An 11,256-nucleotide genomic window follows, 5' to 3' on the forward strand; every position below is an offset into this window, starting at 1 on the left:
TATGGAACTATCATTATGGAGCCACCTGTCCATGGTAGAGGAGAGGGCCGGGCATGAGGCGCTGCTGGTACAGTTTCTCCCTTTGAGCTGCTCAGGGTGCAGGGCTGACCTTTACAGATCTGTCTTGGAAGAGCTGGACCATCAGAGCTGCAGTGCTCGAAGTTGAAAACAGAGCTAAAGAGCGGTGGGTAGGGTAGGAGGGTGGGGGAGAGGGGGAGAGAGAAGAAAGTGGCGTAAAAAGTGATTCTTCAGTTGGGACAAGGCTTGAATCAGTAAAATACCCGAGGTTGCTCTTATACATATGTAAGGGGAGGAGGTGGCAAAAAGGTAGGATTCCAGAAAAACAGATGAAGGAGATTTATCAGGTGGATTATAGTTGAACCTGTATGGGAGATACATAAAGTTTCCTTACAGACTATTCTCTAAACATGTAAACTGGCATAAAAATTTTCCACATTAAAAAAACTGACATCTGACTTCCAAATTTCTCTTCTATCCCAAATCTACCGATGCTCTGCTATCTTCAACAAGTACGTGGACACCCCATCCAAAACCCAACATTGTTGGTCCCTTTATTCAAACAGTTTGTTCCATCTCTTTTCTTCTGCAGACATCTTATCTACACCCCCCCTCCCATTCTGTTTGAAGTTACCAATCAAAGTAAGCCCCACTTAAGGGACTCATTAGTTTTGAGAGACCCCCTCCAATGAAGATAATTTTTTATTTTACAATGCAATCTTATCTGCAGAAAAGACTGGACGAATGTCCAGGGAGGCAGCCATACTGATGGAGTAACAGGGAGTGGGGCTGCTATTTTGGGGCAAGGCAGACAGCCTGATTGCCTCTACTCACAGCATGACGGCAGCAGCCTTTTCTCTACCCCGCCCAGTGCATCATGCTCTCAATCATAAGAGACTCATCCTGGCTGCATAAACACAGATTCTATTACATGTTTTACATGGCTGGCGAATTAGTTGAGCTCTCTAGAGAAAGCTGGACTGAAGAGTTTAAACCGAGAATCAGTTTGTTAAAATGTTCAAAAGACCACAATTCAAGTGGCCTTACATCACGACTCCTATTGCAAACATAATTTTAGCTCAGGCAAAAGCTAATTTTTCTCATTCACTGACTATCAGTTAAAAGTATCCCCAGGCATCAGAAGGTTGCCGGTTTGATTCCCAGTCAGGGCACATGCCTGGGTTGCGGGTTTGATCCCAAGTAGAGGGCGTGCAGGAGGAAGCTGATCGATGTTTCTCTCTCTCTCTCCCCCTCTCACTCCCTCTCTCCCTCAAATCAATAAAAACATAGTTTTTTTTAAAAAGAAAAGAATGCCTGCATACATCTGGATAATATTCCAGAACTAATGGATGGCTACTGAAAACCAAGAATGCTAGATGAAACCTTTTAGAGAAAGCATCTCTGACAGAGGTGAAATCCTAATGACCAGATTTCCTCTTCATGACTGTCATGATATCCTTGGTACTTGCTATAGATCTGGGGTTATTAAGATGGATACGCATTTGGAAGAGAATTATTAACAATAAAATGTTATAAAGAAAATAACCCATACTAAATTTTGTCAGAAACATGATGTGGCGGTAATAGAAAAGTTTACTGACGAAAGTCTTTGAGGGTGCTCACCAGTCTCTGTCAACACTGCATGACTCCAAAGACAAGCTCTGAGGGAATATCTAACCTTACCATCAATGATGTGATGGTACTGATGTTACTCCAAAGCCCTTCTTTTCTAGCATTACCGGCACTTCAAGCAGTGTATCCTCTGTAGCAATCATTAATTCTTTCCTCTACAGGTGTCCCAAAAACATGTATACACACTTTCACAGCTGATAGCTCAACTGATGTTTCTTTCTTTTCAGTCAGACTAAGCTTTAAACAGAGGAAACTCATCCTAAAATGCTACTGGAATTTTGAAAATGCAGTTGAAGTGCAAACACTGCCTTTATAATTATTCAAAGTGTGTATACATTATTGGGGGGGTCTAGGGTTTCCCCTCAAAAATGTATACACACTTTAACAGTCGATAACTCAATTTTCACTCCTTTTCAGGTTTAGCTGATTTGAAATAACGCGCGAAGCCAGACTAAGCTTAGAACAAAGAAAACTTATCCACTAGACTTTTTTATGAGGATACAAAAAAGATAAAGTTTATGGTACAAAACTGGCAACAGCTGACAAATTGAAGGCGCACAAATACTGAAAAAAATGATTCTTGATGTTTGCAACTCCACTGCTTCAAGTTATCAGCGATGCCTGGACCAGAACGGTCATCAGTTTGAAAACAGGCATTGACAAAAGAAAGTATTCATTTCTGTAGATTCTTTTAAATTTTGAAAATGAACTATACGTTAATAAACACTTGACTTTTTATAATAATTTGAAATATGTATACATTTTTTTTGGCACCACCTATATTTCCGACAGCTATTTCAACTCCTTAAAACTCCTATCTTCCATGCCTCCATTCACTCTCAATCTCGGGCTAATTCAGTGTTTCACAAACCATACAGGGCCATGAAATCGATTTAGTGAGCCACAGCTAAATAAGACATAAAAATAAATAATATCAGGGCTGGCTTTAGCTCAGCAGTTCCTTCAAAACGAGCATTTGCTTGTCAACCACTCTTGTGAGGTTGGTCCGAGTCCCGTGGGCGCCCTCCAGCCCTTTCAATAGTAAGAGTAAGAAGAATATCATACAGCTTCACAGAGATCACATTCATGTCACCTGCCATTACCTGTCACAAGAGAAACTATAGCAGCATTCGGCAGCCCTTTCTTATGCTGATTATCAGGTATTTCCTAAACTCCAAAACTAAAACTTATACTCTGTCTATGAAGCTGGAGCTAAGACTCTGCATGGTGTATTTCTCCATTGCTATTTGCCTTCCGGGATGAAGTTCTACCAATCAGGGCACTAGAGGGAGAATGAAAGACAAAAGGAGAGAACAAGGGACTTATTACCACCTATTTGCCTGCTGTTACTTTCTGTGAATCCCCAGCAATGATGCCTTGCTCTGGTGGTGAGGGTAGGTTACCACAAAGACCCAGAACCAGTTCCATCAAGGCCTATCACAGGTACAAGTATCCGGGGGACAGTGAACCCTCCTGAGAACCACTTGTATAGAGCCATGCTCCAGTACCCTAGGCAACCCACAACAGTCAGCCAGTGTCCCTCTCTGATGTTCCAGGTCACACCACCACCTGCCTTGGTACAAGCCCCATGTATGTAGCACCTCTCTCCGAGATCCGAGTCACAGTTTTGGAGGAACTTCTTCCAATTCCCTAAGAAGCCAGCACCAACTCAGCATTACTTTATAAGAGGTACAGCTATCAGCTCCACAATGCTCCTTTTCTGAGTTCCTAAATTACCAGCATCGCCTGGGCAATGCCCTATCTTCTACAGTCCAGGTCTAGATCTATGAGGCCCGTTATAAGAGTTTCTATGTTATGATAACCTCGACCTCTTCCTTTTGTTCCCCCATTCTTAGGGGTGGGTCTCCTTCTGGCAACTCCTACCTATGTACCTCAGTATTGTTTCCTTTTTACCTTTTCCGGTCTCTAGCACCTTTTAAAGAATTCCCTATATTAATTACGCTTGGTGGATTTTTTTCTTCTGGACTAGATCCTGACAGATACAGAACTTGGTACCAAGAGTGCTGCCGAGAGAGACAGACAAAACGGGACTCTGGGATTGGTTTGGGCATGTCCATGGCTTTAACACACTGCTGAACTCCTGTCCAATGAGGAACGAGCATGTACTGGCATCATAATTAAACTGCCACCGAATGTGGATTGTGATGAAGTGCCCTATTGAAGCAAGTGTGTGGGGACCCAGCTGTGATGGTAAGTACCTCAAGGACTGAGGAGCAGGTTGGCTATACTGAATTCTCCTGCAGAATTTATACAATGAAGCTCACAGTTCTAAATTCTCAGCTCAGAGAGCTGATAATCGTGGACCTAAAAGAATGTCTCCTTTCTTTCAGACACAGAGTCAACCTCATAGAAAGTCAAATTTTAATTGTGGAGTTAGAGAACCACAGTGTAAGTTGAATACATAGATTTGCCAAGACTTGAGCGGGAAAGTTAGGATGCTGAGAAGGGGGAAAACCTTGACAGCTGCAAAGGGGAATTCCAGCTGGACTTGACTGATTCTGAATATCTAGAGCCTGCAAGTATCTGAGTCTCCTTTAGCAGGGAGAGAACCCAGCCCTCTCCCGAGAGAAGTCTAGCCACCTCTAGCTTGAGACCCTGTCATTATCTCAGCTAGGGAAGTTGCCCTGCAAGGGAATGTCTAGTCTCCTCAAAATGTACTCTTAACACCCTTTATTGGCTCTAAATGCAAATCAGAATCTAATTCAACATGTTCCAGAGGAATAAGTTCAATCTGAATTGAGAGGAAAGAACTTCTACTCCAGAATAATTACAATATTTTACTAACTCACACTGGCAAAATTAAGGAAACAAACCATATTAATAGAAATGATGAAGTAGTTACATAAAGATACATTTAATATAAAATTCAACAGGAATATGTATCTAAATAAATAGCTTCAAAGATATAAAGCACTCTAGTGTTTCTCTTCAGAGCGTACAAATCTTTCCCCTTTTACAAAATATATAAAGCAAATGTTGAGAGATCAAAAGGAGAAAGAGAAAAATCCAAAATCTGCTTGTAGGTATTAACACACTTCTCTGAGCAACTGATAGATCAGACCAAAAAACCAAACCAAAACAAAAAGATTTAAGCAAGGTTTATCAAATTAACCTAACTGACACATATAAAACACGACATCCAACAATTGCAGAATACTCACTGGGTTCAAATGCACTCAGGCCCCTCCCTAGTGGTGATTTCCTGGAAGGCCCCGTGCCCCCAGCACCAGCCTGTGCTTGGAGGGCGGCACCCACAGCATTTGTCTACAGCCTAAGAGCCTCCTGGTTTCCAGACGACTGCCAGTGTTCACCTACACAGAGCGGCACACCCTCCAGGAGAGCCAGCCCGTTGTCCAGGATGACTACTACTATCATGGTGATGTGGAGTGGCCCGAGTCCACATGCTCCTCTGTACCTGTTTGGGGGCCCTTCAAGGGATGTTACAGATAAACAATCTCGCTTATGAAATCGAGCCCGCCGGTAAGGCACTCTACCACATCTGAACAGCAACTGTATAAGATACACAGTAACAAGATAAGACTTAATTCCCAGCAATGAAATGTGGCGTGACAGAAGACGAAATCCAGCATCAGAAGCTGGAGTTGGAGGCAGAGAATTCAAAACCACCACCAAACTCCCAGTTGGTGGACCCACAGGCCCTTTGTGGAGTTGGTCCTATAGATGGACAGCTATAGTTTTAATTACCCAAACAGGAATGTCTCAAAGGCAGCAGAAGAAATATATATTCAATGTGATCAAATTAGTAGATTCCATCTATCCACAGCTAGCCCTTCATGCTTCCTTAATTGGGGCTGAGATTTGGAACCAGGGGAAGCTTTTCAAGACGTAATCAACTACTTGCCAATTCCAGTGAGTGGAAGTGCTCATCTTTATCTCTGTTTGCCACATTATTCTGGGCATCTCTTTGTGGGCAAGAGTTTTTCTAATATATTTGGTCTGGCTTGAAACTCAGGAGTATGCTACCCTCATTTTGGGCCAGCAGTTTGTAAATGCATCAAAGAGGGTTTCTTTCATTTTGCAGTGGTTACTGCTCACCAGCTGGGCCATAACCTTGGCATGTCTTACATGGAGAAATTCTGTGTATGCAGGAAAACAACACTGCAACTGCAGTCATGGAAGTTCTTTAAACCTCATTAACCACGGGAGAGGAAATCTGTCAGGCGAACATACACTGGCTTTTTGAAATGCTACCCCATTGGAACATGGTAACAAGGTAGTAGACGATGAAGAAGACTGTGGGTCAGAACGTCAGTGCAGAAAGGACGCTTGCTGCGGCTCCAACTGTGAATTGAAAACCGTGGGCGTGCTATGCTCTTGGACCTCTCCTGGAAAGCCCTGTAGAATACACATCAGTGAATGCGACCTTTCTGACTGGTGCCATGGATGGTCAAGGTGGTGCCCTGAGGATTTCTATGTGTAGGATGAGATGCCTTGTGGTGACAGTACCTACTGTTATCACAAAATGTGCAACAGTCACAACAAACAATGTTACTATATTTTGGCCAAACAGTAAGGAGCCTCTGTGAGCTGCTATTCAACAATTAATATGCAAGATCATTTTGGCCACTGTGGTATAAAAGGTTTAACATACAAAAGATGCCCTCCAAGTACTTTGTGTGGAAGAGTGCATTGTGAGAATACAGAAACGATCCCCAGTGTAAAATGAGACAATGCCGTAGAACTCAGATATATATTAAGGGTACCAAAGTGTTGGGGAATGGACTACCACTCTGGCAGGAATACAGCTGACACTGGACAAGGAAAAGATGGCACCTTGTGAGGTCTAGGCAAGATATACATTAGAAGGAGCTGTGTCGGTTCTTTGACCCTCAACTATGACTAAAAATTACAGAAATGTCGTGAGAGGAGAGTGCAACGATGAACAGCAGTGCCACTGTTGGTGAGCTCTTCTTATTGTGAGTGCACAGGCTACGGAGAAAGCTAAGACAGTGGCTCAGCTCCAAGGGGCAGTCCCCTTCCTCACTATTCACAATTCTTTACACAATAATTCTATTCACACAGTTTTTCCTTACCTCAATATCTTACGGTTTTGTTTTTATCCTCACTGAGGGTATGTTCTTTTCTCACTGATTTTAGAGAGAGGGAAAGGGAGAGAGAGAAAAAGAGAAACATTGATGTATGAGAGAAACATCAATCAGTTGCTTCCCGTATGTGCCCCCCGCCCCCCGGGATCAAATCTGAAGCCTGGGTATGTGCACTGACTGGGAATCAAACCAACAACCTTTCAGAGTAAGGGATGGCGCTCCAACCAACTGAGCCACACTGGCCAGGGCTCAGTACCTTATGTTTTTATCAGAGTACACTGTTTTTAAGAGTCCCTAATCAAGAAAATATCCTTACAACTTAGAACAGGAAATGGAAGGGTTACAAAATATTCACTGGTTCAAAGAAAATATCTTTGGAAAGAGAAGATACCGCATGATCATTGCCCAATGACCACAGTTCATTAATTTAGAAAGTGTGATCAAAGGTAGGTTTTCTTGATTCTTTGTTTAATTGAAAGATAAACGGCCAACTTCTGAAATTAAATGTCTTTTGCTTTTCCTTAGTAAGTACTCAGTTCTCTCCATTTTCAATAGGGTTGCACTCAGTAGGAAACGCTGGAAACGTGTTCCAGTGCGTTCATCATATTAGCTCTGTGGCTACACCCTTTAACCAGGTCTAAGGGAACAAATGAGTGGCATAATCACTAAGACAAAGCGTTAAAAGACACAGGCTCCCTTTGTAATATCTGAAGGAGAACTGTTAGAGCAAATCAGCAGAAAGAACAAGGCTTATAAACAAATAGCCAGATAAGGAACCAAAAAATTGTAAAGAGATATAAAAAGGCAAAAGTTTGCATGGTTTCCCACTGCACATTGCTGTTTGCAGAAGGGACATACAAGATCACTTAGATACATCTTTCCACACGAGATTAATTGCTATTAATTTAATAGATGGCTGGGCAATGTTATTAAAATACTCCTTTAGATGTGATGTTTTGATAAGAACTTTTGTTGTCACTAATAATCCTTTTCTATTTAATAATGATAGCTAACATCTGTTGAGTGCTTTCTCTATGCCAGTTACTGTTGTAAGAGCTTTACATAATTAAATCACATTAACTCTACTGTTATCATTCCTGTTTTCCACATAAGGAAACTGGGGCATGACGTAGCTAAATAATTTCCCCAAGATAATGCATGTATATATTAAATATATCCATATATATTTAATTTATACAATATAATGTTCCTCACTATGGTTCCTCTCTAGTTCCCTGTGACAGAAACAAGCTTATTTGCAGAGCATTTGGGGAGGGATGTGGTGCTTTGCAGGAGCTGGGGAAAGCTGACTCTCGGTGCATATGAAAGTAATGCGTTTGAGGGAGAGGGGGGCAGAAGAGCATGCGTTGGGAGGGTATTGGTTAACAGCAAGAGATCCAGAAACAGAAAAACCAGGATCCATTGAAGCTGGGCCCTACAGAGGGAAATGGCCAAGTGAGAAGAAGATGGAGTGCCCATGATGGACGTTGTGGGAAAGAGAAATTTAGTAAGGGGACTTCCTGAGTTACTCATTGTATGGTGTGCAGTGTAAACCTCCTGTTCTCTATGAAATCTTCAGTAAATTTTACATTGATTACTAATACTTTGTGTCAGAGAGCCGAGTATTCTTTAACGTGGGGAACTCAAAGACAATGACAGAACATCACCAGTCAACTGCGTTATAAACTGAAATGTTCCCATGGATTCTCAAAGGCAAAAGATATCAATGTCTTAAATCAATCTATTAATTTCTTACGAGGAGCTTGGAAGGACCTTCCACAGCAAATCAGCTCAGAAAGCAGTCTCTGGTGTTGTTCTTGAGAGAGGAGAGAGAAGAGATTGGGGAGGATAATTAAGAAACATCCTCTGCCCTTGAGGTTTACAGTCTTACCAAATCCTAATGTCACCCTTTTAAGTGAATATCCCTGTAAGTGCTGAACTCATTTATTAGTTATAATAGTTGGTTGTTTTAAATATTTTTATTGATTTCAGAGAGAGGAAGGGAGAGAGAGAGAAAAAAAAACATCAATAATGAGAAAGAATCATGGATTGGCCGCCTCCTGCACACCCCCTCTGGGGATCAAGCCCGAAACCAGGCATGTGCCCTGACTGGGATTCAAAATGTGACCTCCAGGTTCATAGATCGACACCCAACCACTGAGACACACCGGCCGGGCAGTTATAATAGCTTTTAGTGGGTTCCTTAGAATGTTCTACACACACAAAGTCATGGCATCTACAAACAGAGATCATTTTACTTATTTATTCCAGTCTAAATGCTTATTTCCTTTTCGCCATCCCAATCGACCTGGCTAAAACCTCCAGTTCAATGTGGAATAGCAGTGATGAGAGCAGACATTCTTGTCTTCTCCTTTCTTAGAGGCAAACACTCATTCTTTGCTTATTAAGTTTGATGTTAGCTGTGAGTTGTTTTTGTTTTGTAGATGCCTTTAATCAGGTTGATGACGTTTCTTTCTACTCCTAGTTTATTGAATGTATTTATCATGAAGAGAGGTCAAATTTTGTCAGATGTTTTTCTGCGTCTGGATTACGATCATATAGTTTCTTTTTTGTCCTCAATTCTACTGATATAGGGTATTACATAATTTTTGAATGTTAAATCAACCTTGCATTCCTGAGATAAGTCTCACTTGATCATGATGTATAATCCTTTCAAAACATTACTGCATTTGATTTGCAAGTATTTTGTTGAGGATTTTTGTATCTACATTCTTAAGAGGTGTTGGTAACTTTATGATGTCTACCTCGTGATGTTTTTGTGTTAGGATAATACTAGCCGCACAGAATGAGCTGGGAAGTGATTCATTCTCTTCTATTTTTTGGAAAAAGTTTGTGAAAAATTGGTATTAATTCTTCTTTTGAATATTTGGTAGAATTCACCAATGAAGCCCTCTGGGTCCGGCCTTTTCTTGTGGGTTTTTAAATACTAATTCAATTCTCTACTTGTTATAAGGTCTTTTCAGATTTATATTCCTTCTTAAGTCAGTTTTGGTAGTTTGTGTCTTTCAAAGACAATGATAGGACATAACTTAGATAATCTAAATTATCTAAGTTATTGGCATATAATTGTTCATAGCATTCCCTTATAGTTCTTTATTTCTCTAGGGTTGCTAGTAGTGTCCCTTTTTCATTCCTGATTTAATAATTTGAGTCTTCTTTCATTTTTTTATCTTGGTAAAACTAAAGCCTTGCCAATTTTGTCAATCTTTTTAAAAACAACTTTTGGTTTTATTGCTTCAGGTATATTGCAGCTATGTCATCAGGTGCAAGTACGTTAAATACTGTCCTATCTACCTGGAGAACTGACTCCTTTATCCCTCTTTATCCCTGACAGTTTTCCTTGCTCTGAAGTCTGCTTTGCCTGAAATTAAATATCCACTGCTCCCTCCTTCTCCCTTATTTCCCCTCCTTCCTCCCTTCCCTTTTCTTTCTTCAGTCATGTCTACTCTGTGGATGACCCCACCAAAGGCATTCTTCATTTCTGTTCATTTTTGATTTCTAGAATTTCCTTTTGATTCTTAAAACTTCCATCTCTCTGCTTACATTACCCATCTGTTCTTGCATGTTGTGTACTTTTTCCATTAGCGCTCTAAGCATATTCATCAGATTTTAAATTCTCAGTCTAATAATTCCAACATCCCTGCCATATATGAATCTGATTCTAATGCTTGCTTACTTTCAAACTGTGCTTTTTCTTTTAGTATGCCTTGTAGTTTTTGTTGTTGAGTTGGACATGATACCCAGCTGGACTGGGTAAAAGAAGCTCCAGTGAATAGGCCTTTAATGATGTGGCAGTAATGTGTAGGGGGAGGGTAACATTCTATAATCTTATGATTAAGTCCCAGTCTTTTAGTGATCATGGGCCCCTGGGATGGACCTTCACAACTGCTTCTCAGTCTTCCTCCCGCCACTCCCATTTAGGTGAGAAAGGAAGGCTGGAGTTGGGTGTTTCCCTTGCCCCATTTGGTTAGGCTCTGGTAAAACCCAGTGTGATTTGGCTCTAGCAAAATAAGTTTCCTTTGAGGTGAGGCTTTTGTAAAAGAGAACAGAAGGGGGGGGGGGATATTTCTGAATAATTACTTTCCCCTTCCCTGCTGGAAACACAAGGATATTTTTCTCTGATATTCACTGTGAGAACCTGGTGGGCTCCAGGAAGTAAAACACAAAATATGCCCCCAGCCTGGTCTCTTTTTTAACTGCAAGTTAGTCATGCTCAGTCTCTAGTAATTAGTCAATTACCCTTTAAATCATTCCCAGGGGTGGTTTCCCCTCCAGGGAAAGTGTGATTTTCTGTATTTGCCTCAAGTGCTCAGGGTAGTGGTTTTGTCTTGTGACCTTAGTCTCTCACGCACTCAAGAAGTCATGGATTTTCAGTTTTTCAGCTTTTTTCTATGTTAGGATGGCAGTTAAGACTTCCAAGGTTTCTACAATGTTGAACTGGAAACCAGAAATCTATTTTGTTTTTCAAGAAACTGCCAAAACATGTTCTAGACTGATT

Source organism: Miniopterus schreibersii (genome assembly GCF_964146895.1).
Source record: "Miniopterus schreibersii genome assembly, chromosome: 1".
NCBI lineage: Eukaryota > Metazoa > Chordata > Mammalia > Chiroptera > Miniopteridae > Miniopterus > Miniopterus schreibersii.